Source organism: Lygodium microphyllum, chromosome 8 (genome assembly GCF_053477565.2).
Source record: "Lygodium microphyllum isolate KBCC chromosome 8, Lygodium_microphyllum_v1.1.10, whole genome shotgun sequence".
Taxonomy (NCBI): domain Eukaryota; kingdom Viridiplantae; phylum Streptophyta; class Polypodiopsida; order Schizaeales; family Lygodiaceae; genus Lygodium; species Lygodium microphyllum.
Window position 1 is genome coordinate 6,001,818 of NC_141142.1, and position 14,737 is coordinate 6,016,554.

Genomic DNA, 14,737 nt, shown 5'->3' on the forward strand with positions numbered 1-14,737 from the left:
TTGCTTTATTACAATCCATCCCTACCTAAAAGTTTTGTCCTCAAAACTTGAAGATGGAAAAGTTAAATGAATGATAGAAATGAATAACAAAAAATCAAATGTTAAAGTAGCTTTGTAGAAGCATCATTGAGATGGCAAATAATGATATAATATATCTAATGTTGTGCAAAATGAAGATCTCTAAAAAACTACTCTTACTGAATGGTTTGTATGTAATCACATTCATCCAGAGGCTAGAACTCTTTGATATCAAGACTTTCTAATGTACTGGGTGTGGAATGCACGACAAAAGATGTGGACAAAGAGGAAGCATAGGAATACATGCGATTGGATATATTTTGTAGCACCTACATGTGGTGAGCTTTACTACTTGTGATTGCTTTTAACGGAGTGCCAGGGATGTACTTATTTTGAGGATTTATGTACTATTAAGGATGTGATCTATGATACTTTTAAGGATTCTTGCATTGCAAGAGGCATGTTGGAGAGTGATGATGAGTATGCTATGTGCTTGGAAGAAGCTACCTCCATGTGAAATTGGTGCTCAACTTCACGCTTTGTTTGTTGCAGTTTTGGTCTTTTGTGAGCCTACTTGGCCTAGCTAGTTGTGGGAGAGGTTTTGGATACAAATGACGAAGGATATCCTATACAGATTGCAACTATAGTACATGCATGTCTCCCTTGGCATTCTATAGCAAGAGGCATCTAACATGGTTTTGTTACATCTTCTAGACATTTTGTGCTATATAGAATGAAGACTCTCTAATTTTGATGGGTTGCCAAAATTGTATCAACCAAACTTACAATTGCATGCTAATCCCCTTTTGCAAGATGAATATGCATACAACACATCCGAACAACGTAGGGTTTTTGAATCTATGGAGGCAATGTTGAACGAGGGACAAAGAATTGCCTTTAGTATAGTTATGGATGATATGTATACACATTCTGCGGATGTATTCTTTTTGGATAGTCTAGATGGGTCTAGGAAGACTTCTCTATATAGGTGTTTGGTTGGAAGTTGCACCGTGGTGGCCATATAACATTCGCAATAACACGATATGGCATTGTTGCCTTGCTTCTATTGGGTGGTCGTATAGCTTACTCACGATTTAAGATCCAAGTAGAATTAAATAATCAATCCACCTAGAATAGTTATGCTCAAAGTGACCTTGCTTTGTTGTTGAGACAATCAAACCTTATTTTGTGGGATGAGGCTCCTATGACCCATTGATATGCCTTTGAAGCAGTTGACAGATCTTTAAGAGACTTTACGAGCTGTCATAAGCCATTTGGTGGAAATGTTGTTTTATTTGGAGGGGATTTCAAACAAATATTGCCAGTCATGTGGTAAAGGGTACATGTGAGGATATTCTTAATGTTGCACTATGTCACTCTTATTTGTGGCAGTGTGTGAGGGTGTTAAGGGTATCGAGGATTATGCAAGTGTCAACATCTGGTAATGTGGTGGACAATGGGTTCATTGGTTGGATTCAAAGAATAGGGGATGGAGTAGGCATTACCAAAAATTGTGATAAGTTACGTGTTCCACATGGCATGATGTTAATTAAATGGACACTCTATCAAAAGCTTAATTAATAGTGTCTACAGTGATGTGTCCAGTGTGGGTGACTATGAAGTGAAGGATTCAAGATGGAGCTTCCTCTATGCTTCAATGGAGATGCTGTAGGTTGAGAGAGAAGAGAGAAAACACAACACGTGTGGGTACAATGACATGCACCTCTTTAGATTTTTTAGATAGATATATCAAACAAAGTAAAATTCCTACAAAGGGTATGTTCACAATTATGTAGGGCACATGCACGGTGGTCCTTTATTCCCAATAACCTCCCACCTAAAGGCAACATGCCTGAAGGTAGAAGAAAGAATCAGCTAAGTCTAAGTATGTACAAGATGAAAACACCTATATCTATCCAACTCCCATCATCTTGAAGGGAGTGAGCCCTGAAGTGGAAGCACATAGCTGAAGCAAGAGCTAGGTGGAAGGAGTAAGAGCAAGAGAGAGAGAGACACAAGATGTGGGAACTCCAATAGTCACAATGTGTGATTGGCCTTTCCTTTATTCAAATGTCACTGAAAGAATAAAATATGAAGTGACAATGAGGGGCGCTCACCACCTGTAGTGTATAGGTGTGTGACTATACACGGGCAGCTCGACATAATTGCCTTTATTCCTAACAATCTCCCACTTAAAGGAAAATGTGTCCCTAATGAGGAGAGATTAAGAAAAAAGTAACAAAGTACAAATGTACATAAGTACAATAGGATGAGGAAAGATGTAATTTCACCCAACACTCATTAACTTCCTAAGGAAGGAAAAATGCTTTGCTAAGAGACTTTTGGTGAGCAGAACTGCATGACAAGCTCAATGGACTTATTCTCAATGACCTCTCATATAAAGTGGTAATGTATCTCAATGTGCTTCATCTTCACATTGAAGACTAGATTCTTGGCCAATTGAATAGTACTCATAGAATCCAAATGCAATGTAGGGACCACATTAGTAATGCCAAGGCCTAACCAGAGCCCTTACAATCCTTAGTGGCTACAACATATTCTGCCTCTGTGTAGTAGATAGGGCCATGCATTTCTACACCCTAGACATCCAAGAAACAACACCTCCAGTAAAGGTGAAGACATAGTCAGAGGTGGAAATCCTACTATCTGCATGTCTTGCATAATGAGAGTCAATGTATCCCACGACTCTTGTATCCTGGCCACCATAACAGATACACAAAGCTATTGTGCCCTCAAGGTACCTTATGATACCTTTGACATCATCCCAATTTCATTGGCTAGGTGTAGCCATATAGGATGCCACAACTCCTACTACAAATGCTATGTCAAGCCGAGTGGTTATCGTGGCATATATCAAACTGCCCACTATGGATGCACAAGGAATCTTGGCCATCTCGGCCTTCTGCTCATCAAACTATGGACAATCATCCTAACTAACCTTCACATGAGAAGGTAATGTATATCTAATAGGCTTAACATCCTACATATGAAATTGCTCAAGGACATTCTAGATGTACTTCTTCTGGCAAGTAGAGGAGCCCCTTAGAGCGATCGCGCATAATGTGCATCCCAAGAATATGTGAGGCATGTCCTATGCCCTTCGTCTCAAAGCTCTTCTTGAGCCGATCTTTCAAGGTATCTAGCTCATCACTACCATCAATCAACACGTCATCCACATAGAGGATCAAAATCATAAGGATGCCATCATGAGCCTTCTTCTATATAAAAAAAGATCCATATCACTGCGGGAATATTCCTATGAATGAATAAAAGCTTTGTGGTACCATTCCCTAGGTGCCTACTTAAGGTCATAAATGCTCTTCCTCAATTTGCACACTAGATATTTCCTACCATGTTCTGCAAAGCCCTTAGACTGCTCCACATAAATCTCATCATGCAAATCCCCATGAAGAAAAGCCATCTTGACATCCATTTGATAGAGATCCAAGTCAAGCTCAACAACCAAAGGCAGTACTAAGTGTAGGGTATTCATCTTCACAATAAAAGAAAAGATTTCATTAAAGACCACAATGTGTTCCTGGTTGAAGCCCTTAGCAACCAATCTAGCCTTGTATTTGGGCTTGGGGCATCTAGGGATACTTTTCAACTTATACACCCACTTGCATGGCAAAGCACATTTGCCATGGGGCAAAGGAACCAAATCTCATGTATGCTTTTTTTGCAATGAGTCATACTTTGACTACATGGCCCTCTCCCAAGAGTGACTATCACCTTTGCACACGGCCTCATCATAAGCAAGAGGCTCACTTGCATCTATCACCATAACATAATCCATAGAGGACTCAAACCACGCAAGTTGTCATCTAACTTTAGTAGACCACCACAAAGTTGGCTATGGGGCCTATACATTCTATGGAGCATTAGGGACTTGGGCCACTAGGGCACCAATTTGTTGCTATTGCAGGCTATCTAGTGGGCTACATAGTAATGAGAGGTTCCTCCTCCTAAAAGATCACCCTGTGTACCTCAACAACATGCTCAGGCTGCTTATGCATTTTTTCCTCATGGAAAACAACATCAGGGCTGCTGATAACCTTCTACTGTAGATCCCATAGGTGATAGCCCATCTCACCTGCATCCCCATAACCAAGAAAGATGCATTTCCTAGACTTAGGATCCAACTTATTGTGCTCATCCTTAGGTACATGATAGAAAGACTCACAACTAAAGATGCAAATGAGCATATGAGGTAGGTTTTCTAGACCATACCTTTTCTACAACCTAATAGTTAAGAGCAATGCCATGGAGATCGATTTACTAAGTGTATGGTATTAGTGACTACCTCACCAAAAAAATGCTATGGTAAGACTGATTGGCTAAGCATACTACGAACTCGCTCCTAAATTGTCCTATTCATGTGTTTAGTTGCCATACCATTCTAGGGTGGGATGTACGAGGTGATCAACTAACGCTTAATATCTCTCTCATCACAAAATTGCTCAAAGGCTTTAGAAACATACTCACCCCCATTATCTGACCTTAGGCATTTCAGCCTATAGCCAAACAAGTTCTCAACCAAAGAAAGCCAATGTTGAAATGTAGTCAAGACTTCTAATTTTTACTTAATAGGGTATGCCTAGACCTTATGCATATAGTCATCAATGAAAGTAACGAAATACATTGCACCACCTAAGAACTTGTAAGGCATGGGACCACATACATCCAAATGAACGAGAGCCAATGGTTTGCCCATGCATGTCATACCACACTTCTTATGCGGAGTACATGTTTGCATACCATATAAACAATGATCACAAGAGTCAAAGCACTTATAGTCAAGAGACTAAAGATATTGCAAGTGAGTAAGCATTTTTATTTATTTCAAGGATATGTGCCCAAGGTGACAATGCTAGAGAGATACATGTGGAGCTGTATCCACTACCAAAACATGGTCAACTGACCCAGATACAAGAAAGGGATAGAGAATATTGGACTTAGCACCACATGCAGTGACAAGATTCCCACGGGTAATCTTCCATGAGGAATCACCAAAAGAAACTAGATAAATTGCATCATCCAAAGTGCCACTAAAGACAATGCACTTTGTGAGAGCTGGTACATGATGTACATCATGAAGAGTAGACATGCAACCTGAACCAAACTGCAACTAGACATCACCAATACCAACTTTCTCCAATGCTAGGTCATTACCCAAACGGATAGATCGAGTCAAACTACAATAGGAGTGAAACCACTCTCTATGAAGAGTCGCATGAAAAGAAGCCCCTGAATCTATCAACCAACGCTTAGTATACCTTGACAAAGCATCAATCAACTTTGAAGCATCAAGAGAAGAAGTTGCAAGTATGAAATCATCATCAGAATCAGTTTGCACACAATATTAATCACTTCAATCTTAACACTAGAATTACTAGGTATAATACAACAATCATCATTTTTGTCTTGTGCTTTACCCTTGTCATTTTCTTTATGCTTGTCCTCGCACATGTTATGGCACTACGGCCAAATATGCCCTACTTTCCCACAGTAATGACAAGTCAATGAGGACTTATGGCCACGGGACTTACTGTGAGACTGTCTACGCAATTGAAGTGTGAGACTGTTGAGAGTCTATGCCACGGCAATCATTATTGCCCCTACCATTATTGCCTCTAACTATCAAAGCATGAGAAGTGTAGGAAGCATCAACATTCTTCTTGTTAACCTCTTTAGTCAAGAGTGCGCCCTCTACATCCTGCAACTATAGCCTGTCAACAGAAGCAAAGATGTTGGCACAAATAGCAGTATGAAATGTATCCCACGATTTAGGCAATGTAATAAGAGGAACAAGAGAAGGAGAGTGCCCTTCGATTCAATCCCCTACAACAAAGTCAAATTACTAATAATGGAACGAAAATCATTTAGGTAGGCTAACATAGAAGTTGCTTCAACCAATACATTTGAGAAGAGGGGCTTTGCTTGTTATAAACACTTGCGAATCTTTTCTCATAATTCCCATGCAGACTACCCATCAGAGACAACATTATAGAATACTTACTTAGAGAGGAATAATATAATGGTGGACTTACATAGCTCATTTAATTCAACCAAATCGTCTGCATCAATAAGTTCAGGCTTGACACCCTTATGTTTCAAGGGCCTAACCTACATTTTCTACACTGAAACTTGCTAGATTTGGGTCTTCCAGTAGCTATGGTTAGTGCCATCCAACTTGCTAATATTAAAGATAGCATTATTAGTTGAGACACCAACCATAATGAGGCTAAACAAGTGCACAAACGGTCAAAACATGCTATTGTAATTACCCCAAAACAACCCTGAAACCACTACCAAATTAAGCTAAAAATAAGGGATATTGACTAAGTAATGAACTATCCACTAACTCAATGCAAAGAATTGTCAAATGAAGGTTATTTCTTGCATAAATAGTGCAGTAAACTGCAATTACAACATGTTGAAAATGAATTACATCAGTAAGAAATCAATGCCAAAGAGGGGCAATCACTAATATAAGACAAACTACAATTGCCAAGGAATAGCTCCAACCAGCCACTGGCATTGATAATTGTCAAAGAATTAGTGTCTCATGTTGAGATATATCTCATAGGCATAACCATCATACATAGAGTGGGTCTCACGAGTAATAGAAGAGACCAACTAGATGCACAATGGATTGAGCAATGTAATGGAAGCTCAGTACATAATGAACCAAGATATATACATCACTGAAAACATTGTGTGACAGAGATAGATGTTGACCCAAAAGTAATGTCAAATCAACCCACTAAGCATAACTACAAAGATAAATCATGATAAGAGCGTGTACATGTCACCAAGTCTCACTGTAAGACCCTCAAGCTCAACTGCGTAACCAAATGCTCAATGTTATCTCCAAATATTAAGTAGCAGTTTATAATAGAACAAAAGTCAAATGCCAAATGAGAAAACAAAGCTCAAAACATCATGTGGAAGGCATCCATACATCCAAGATCTAAGTAGTATATATCCAAGAGTATCTGATCCAAGTAACTTGCAAAGTGCTTACTAGAGTATCGAATAACCATACATAACAATGAATGACAACCAACATCAAGATTCAAAGCTCCAATCTAAGCTCAAATGCAATTTGGAAGCATAACCAAGCATGTAACATAAAGCATATGCATTGGTATATCACCCGCAATAATCGATAAGCACTCGGGAGCAGTAGGCATATGCTTTCATTGAGAAAATATACTTCAACCTTGGTTATTACAGCAACTAGATCACTGTCAAACTGAGCAAGAACAGTGCTTGAATTAGTTCCAAAGTGAGCTTAAAGCATAGGCCTATCATCCCTAAACATGGTAGCATCATACATAGCCATTCGGGCATCAAACGAGCATGCCATTGATTATGGGACATTAAAGACAGGGGATTGCCCTGTTATTATAGCCTGTAAAGTGTAATGCACAGTCAATAACTAAAGGATAATACTCCAGTGGAGTGCTCAAGTAGCAAAGACCAATGTAAGGGTGCCAAAGGGTGAATTCCCAAGAGTTTGAAAAGGAGTATGGACCAAACGAGAGGCAGAAGTACCAGATGAGGTAGGAAGAGGGGTAAGGACAACATGCACAAACATGTTGCTCATAGCCCCTCTTGCTATAATTATTGTTGCCCCCAATGGATCCCAAGGCAATGATTGCTTGGGCCAGGGAAAGGCTTGGAGCAAGCCTCAACAAGTCTCTTATCACCGAGAAGAAGAAGAGCACCAAATTATACCTCTCCAAGCTGAGCCCTGGCTGCCATTAAAATAGTGAATTGAAGCTTTTCTCCACAAGCTAAAGCAATGTCAAGTTGAGCTCCTAATGTTAGTGCAATGGCTCTAATACCAGTTGAAGAAAGTGAGCCATGAAGTGGAAGAAAGAGCTATGGTGGAAGGAGCAAGAGCAAGAGAGAGAGAAAGAGAGACACATACACACAAGATGTGGAAACTTCAACAGTCACAATGTGTGGCCAGCCTTCCCTTTATTCAAATATCATTGAAAGAACAAAGAATGAAGGGACAATGATGGGCGCCCACCACCCACAATGTACAAGTGTGCAAGTATGTGGGTACTATCAATGTAGCTAATACATGAGTGTCTAGGCACATGCGCCTTTACCCCTAACACATCTAATGACAATGAACAAATTGCTTTGTTGGGAAGACCCTTCTTGAGAAGGTCTATAGAGTTATCATCTATAACTACCTTGACAAACTCAATGCTCTTGTTGTCAAAAAGTACATCCTTGATAAAATGATACTTCATTTGTATGTGCTTTGTCTTTGCATGAAAGATAGGATTTTGTGCTAGCATGATAGTACTCTCACTTTCACAATGGAGGATATAAATATTTGTAATGCCAAGCTCTCCCACCAGACATGAAATCCATAAAGCCTCCTTACATGCCTCAGTGTTGGTAGCCACATACTTTTCCTCTATAGTAGTAGACAATGCAGCACACCTTTATAGCCTAGATATCCAAGAGATTGATCCCCCTATGAAGGTGAATACATACCCTAAAGTAGACTTCATGTAGTCAGAATGACCAGCATAGTCTGCATCTCTAAAGCCAATGACAAATAGTTTCTGCTTTCCAAAGCAGATGCATAAATCCTTTGTGCCCTTAAGGTATCTCATGATACCCTTTACTACTTCCCAATGCTTTTTTCTAGGATGTGTCATATACTTGCTAACCACTAACACAGCAAATGTTACGTCAAGATGTGTAGCAACCATAGCATACGTCAAGCTACCAACAACTGAACCATACGAAATCTTGGCCATTTCAGCCTTTTTATTATCAGATGTAGGGTTTTTCTATGCACACTAAGTTTCATATATGGAGGCAATGGTACACCAACTGCTTTCCCCCCTCCATATTGAAGCGGTGCAAAATCTTAGAGACATACTCCTACTGTGACCAAATAGAGAAGATCCTTCAATCTTCCCTAAGTATACACATCCCAAGAATATGATTTGCCTCGTCAAGTTCTTTCATGTCAAAATTGCTATATAGGCTTCGTTTCAAGGTGTCCAAAGCATGAACATCACTACCTACAATTAGCATGTCATCCACATACAAAACCAAGAGAATAACATTGCCATTTGTTGCCTTCTTGGTGTATAAGTAGTGATCCACTTGACTCATGTTGAACCCTTGAGACTGCATGAATGTATCAAACTTATGATACCATTCTCATGGTGCCTATTTAAGTCCAGACAAACTCCTATTGAGTTTACATACCATCTTTTCTTTCCCCTTTGCAACATGTAAGAAAGCAATCTTTACATCCATTTGTATGAGTTCCATATCCTCAGATGCAACCAAGCCCAAGATGGTCCACAAAGTAGTCATTGTAACTATAAGAGAGAAGATTTCATCAAAATCAATCCCATGTTCCTACTTGTACCATTTCTTGCTATTATGTCTATCCATTGCTTCCTTGAAGCATGACAGTTCACCACAGTCTATCACCATGACATAATCAATAGCATATTGAGCACCAAGAATAAACCTATCCAACTATCTTGAAGTTCAGGTTGACCTACAAATCAAAGGTTTAGGGTATGCAGGCTATTGGGCTTGCAAATCTGCATTTATAGCTTGTTGTCTAGAAATTTCAATATGATATCCTGCCAATTCCAGCTGTCCTAACTACATGTTTTCCTGTTGAGCTATGGTATATCATGAGTAACTCCTTGCTAATCATTTTCAACATTATTCCATGTTGAGACTTCAAGCTCAAGCTATTGACCTGACATGATAGCTATGTGTCTAGCTATCCCTAGCATGTGTGTGTCATTCAAAATAAGTCAGTCAGACCATGACTTAACTGTAGTTAGTAGATCATTATGGTTTTGGTCACTTAGACCTACTTGTGCTAGGTTACTTAGTTTGAGTGTGTGCACTTGAATAGTGATTAAGAAAATGAGACCAGTCAGCTCTATGTGGCCTCATCTCTCTCTCCTATTCTCTTTACATAGTATCAGAGCATAGTCTTGCTGAGCCTAAGCATAATTGGAAGCTGAATGTGGACTGCAATTAATGGCAATCTCAAGTAGAGGCATGTAGTTGATACGTCTTCTGATTAGGGCCTGCTTGAGGCATTCGAGGGAGTCCATTAGCTCTTCTCTGCTACATATGGAGTAGTGTTGAGTGTTAAATATTGGAACTTCAACCAACAACAAACACATGTGTTTCTAACCAGCGTGGATAGTGCTGAAATTGCACCAATTTTTGGATGATAGCATGGGCAATATTTGAGCTTTGATAAGTGCTTTCATACTTGATTGCTGATGAAGAGAGATAGTGCTTAGTTTGTGTTGCTTCTTGGGCATTATGCAATGCTAGAAATGGTAGCACTAAACTAAGTAGCAGAGAACAAGTTGACAACTAAAAAGTAGAGAACATGTGGACAGATTAGCATGGGTTGCAAAAAATTACACATGCTATCTGAGCATTAGATGAAGCAATATGCATCTCATTTGGGAGCTAGCATAACACAAAAAATTGAAAGATCTCCCTGAACATTGTCACTAAGTATGCTTGTCATGTGGTGGAGCACTCCTAAAGTGATCTGAAGCCTTATGTAACAGACTAAGTGTTGTCATAAAGTTGAGGCAACTTGTATGTAATGCTTGGAGCTCATTCAACAAAGCTTTAGTTATTGGACATCAATGCTTAGATGATGCCACATATTTAGTTGATGGTTTATGAATGGTTATGAGCATTGGATTTCCAAGTCTAGAGTTGTACTTGCACGCTGAATGATGATGTGGGAGCTTTCACTCAACCGCCAAGACCCATGGACCGCTTATTGTTTCAAGCATTCCAAGCGAGCTCTAATGGCTATCTCTCACCTAGCCGACGCGCCGTTGATCCTACAAGTGTAGTGAGCTTACCTTGATGCTTGATCAAGTACCCTCCTCTCTCTTGTACTCCGGTAGCTCCACGATTCTTGATGCTAGCTCAAGCATCCTCAAGCCTCCTCCATCTCCAAGCTCCATCCTCCATAGCGGCGCGCGCAAGAGAAGAGAAGAGAAGAAGAGAAGAGGAGATGGTGAAGAGCTTCACCCTCTTGATCCCTCGCTCCCACACATACTCACTCCCTCACACTCTCACACTCCCTCTCTCAAGAGCACACACAAGCAAGAAGGAGAGAAGAAGAGAGGAAGAAGAAGACTCTTTTTGCCACACACCAAAAAGAATGAGCTTCTCATTCACTTTTCAACTTTATATACAAAACTCTAAATCCCTTTTGGACGGTCATCCCCTTTTTCCCTTTTTTACATGGTCGGCCATAGCCTAGGCCCTTTTTCTCATTTTTCACCACTCTAATTTCATCCTATTCCCAAATAATGCGTACAATTCGCATAGGAGCGAGCTTGGTGCTCTTTTATAAGGATTTGGGAGCACTTCCATATTTAATGGTGCGCCTTTTACTCTTTTGTTGCCTCGGGGTGACCCTGAGACTTTCTGAGAGTCGTGCTCGAACATTTAAATATTTCAGGGTCTAGTTACCGGTCAAGGCGCCTTTTTCTGCTTTTATCCTGCGCCTTTTTTGCTATTTCCTTTTTTCCGTTTTTCGCTCCTCTATGCTACGGGAAACACGGTAACATTACCCCCCTCCTAGCCAAGTGCAAGTCCCATGGCACTGCGATGGGAAGTAGTGGCTAGTTAGGTCTGCTGCTAGGCAGAATTGGTGGGTGGATGACACCGCTTCCAAGGTGGTTGTGTGAATGAGAGTTGATGGAGTTTAGTGACGATGACCAGGAGAGATTCCGGCATGCTTTAGGCTCCATGAAGATGCTCGGCATCTTTCACACAGTTGTGGGATCCGTTATGTAGCCGGTCGTCCCTTGAGCATCAGAAACGCTTGAAGCAATAAGCAATCCCTTAGGAGGATGGTATTGGAGGGATTTATTCTGGAGAAGCCCCCCCGAACTCTGTCTTGACAAAGATATGTTTTGTCTTCACATTGGAACTATGTGTCTTTGATTTGAAGATCCTTGTCTTTGAGTTGAAGGTCTTCAGTACTGCGTTGAAGATCTTCAACTCTGCATTGAAATTCTTCAGGTTTGTGGAATCAATAAGCGATCCGTAGATCTTGAGGTGTTGGGCATGCATCTTTGGAAGATGAGGTTCCAAGATCTATGCCAATGGCAGATCTATCTTGACTTGGTTCAATCATCGTAGCCATCAGCAGGCAGATGGCTGGACACCGGCACAAGGAAAAAGTTTTGGTCATTAAAGGATGCCATGGGTGATCCTCTTCAACGGAGTAGCCATTTCTTGAAACTCGAACATAACCTGCAAGAAAAGTTGTGCACTCCCTAAGGGGTGTGTCTGCCTCTCTGTGTAGTGTGTGGTGCCTGTGGCAATGGAACTGGGAGATGGGTCTAACCTTGGGCTAACCTTGGGCAAGCCCTTGGTAATGTCCCACACTTGAGGACCCAGTTCGTGCATCATTGGAGGTGCGGTGCAAGTCTTAGGGTGACAGGTCTGAAAGTCCTGCCCTTGATGTGCCCTAAGTGTGAAGTGGGGAGGGGGATAGGAAAAGCCCTAGGTGCAGTGACTGTGGTGCACTTGTCTCTTTTTTTTTTTTTTGGAAATGATAACTAGGCCTAATTGTCTTCATCGGAATGAGGAGGGGAAGGGGATCGGATAGATTTGCTAAAAAACTAGCGACTTTGCATGTAATCTTTCAGATTCATGCAGACATGAAGAGAAGTGGTGGAGAGGAAAGGGTGATTGCACCTAGTGAATTGGCTGTCATTCATATATTCTAGGAGGGCTAGGCAAAAAGAGGGAAGGAGACTAGCCCTCATCATAAGACAAGCCATGGCACAGTTGTCTATAGCGTTAGGGTCAAAGAATAGGGGAGGTAGGCCACGCTCTTGTGGAGTCGGGTCTTGCTTAAGGAGTAGCATAAGTAACCTAAGATAATTACAGGTTGTTACAAAAGTGGGGTCAGGACATGAGGAGAAATCCGCAAGAAAGAGCGTCATAGACTCATCTAGGCTTTCGGCGGTAAAGAGAAGGGCATGCTCAAAGGATACTATAGTGGAGTTATAAATAATAGGGAAGTCATACCGCCCGTGGAGGGTGGCATCAAAATCCACCCCTACCCTTCGAGGATATACCATGTAGGTAGGGTTGTTCCGCTCGAATGGAAGGGTGTTACAAAACGCCATCCAGGCAAGCATGCTGATATCGCATACTCGCCTCCTCCACAGGGGTTGGCTTTTGTAGCCCTGTACAGTGTGTGGGACTTCAAAAACTTTATTCTGCCAGTAATCAGCCGCTTCTGTGCCCCAAGAGGTCGAGGTCTTCTCTCGCTCTTCTAGCCATCTTTGCCCCAACTGGCCATCGACCATGATTACCTCATCCATCACCTTGAGCGGCAGGACCCTCCGCAGACTGTTGGGTAGGAGGAAACTAAAGGTGAATGGATCATTTCCTTGTTCCTGTATCTCCCACAACACCAGTTCTGCGTGGAATCCCGCGAGGAGATCATCAGGGCACGGTGGGAGAGGTGCGGACGGTAGCACGGTTGGTTTGGCTCTCAACTGTTTCCTGGATTCCTTTACTAGCTTCCTGCGTCTTTCCCTAGAGGCGGCTTTTCTTCGGGCAGATGGGTCCTCTTGTGGTGGCTCTTGAGACTGCGGCGAGGGGGGTTGTGGGACTACATCCTCCCTGAATCGGTTCATGTCAATTTCTAGTTCTGCTTCCTCCCCTTGCCGTTTTCCCTGTGCTGCTTCCTCCTCGAATCCGAGGGCTTCGATTTCCTGGGGGGGTAGGCCGGCCAACAATAGATATTTTTGTTGCTCATCCAAGCTCAGCCTAACCTCCGCAGGTAAGGGTAGCATCTGCAATCCAACGTGTAAGGCTCTCCGTGCCATGTCGAGCTTTCTCTGCGTCACCTCCAATGACTCTCCTTGCGCTGTGTGGGTGGCATCCAGGATGGTGTCGAGGAAGGCCTTCTGTTGAGTGTTGAAGGCCACTTGGGCCGCTTTTGCCTTGCTCTCTGCGATGATTTTCTCCTTTTCTGCCAGAGCAAGGCGCCGCGCCAATGTCTTCACCCTCGTCTTCACCCTCTTTTCATTGTGCACAGCCCACTCCTTTGCTCTTTTGTTCATCACTTCCAAGCTCTCTCCTTGCTTTAGGGTTAGCATCATGAGTTTCTGCTCATAGTCTTCCAACTCCCTAATGAGCCTCTCTTGCTCTTCTTTTCCAGAGGTTAGTTGATCTGTCAGGTGCTCGTTCTCCTCTTGCTGCTCCTTTATGTCTTGTTTTCTCTCCTCATCCCTGGCATTTAGCTCAACCACAAGCGCATCCACCTGAGCAGATTTCGTACCGAGCTCCTGATATTGCACTATCAGGAGCTTGTGCTCTCTTTGCATTTTGTCTAGTTCCTGTGTCTCATTTTCGAGCTATTGTCTCCAGTGCTCCTCCCTCTCATCCTTAGCCTTCATTTCTTGTTTGAGATCTGCGATCTCCCTCTGCTGCATAGCTATCATTCTTGTTTTATCCAGTTGGAAGGCGGCCACTGATTCCTTCTTGGCTGCCAACTCAGCTACGGCTATCTTGCATTCCTCCTTAGCTTTCTCCAATTGGGAGAGCAGCTTGGCGACGTATTCGTCGTAATTAGCCGATGGGGTCATCGTTGTGTGGATGGGCGAGGTTGAGG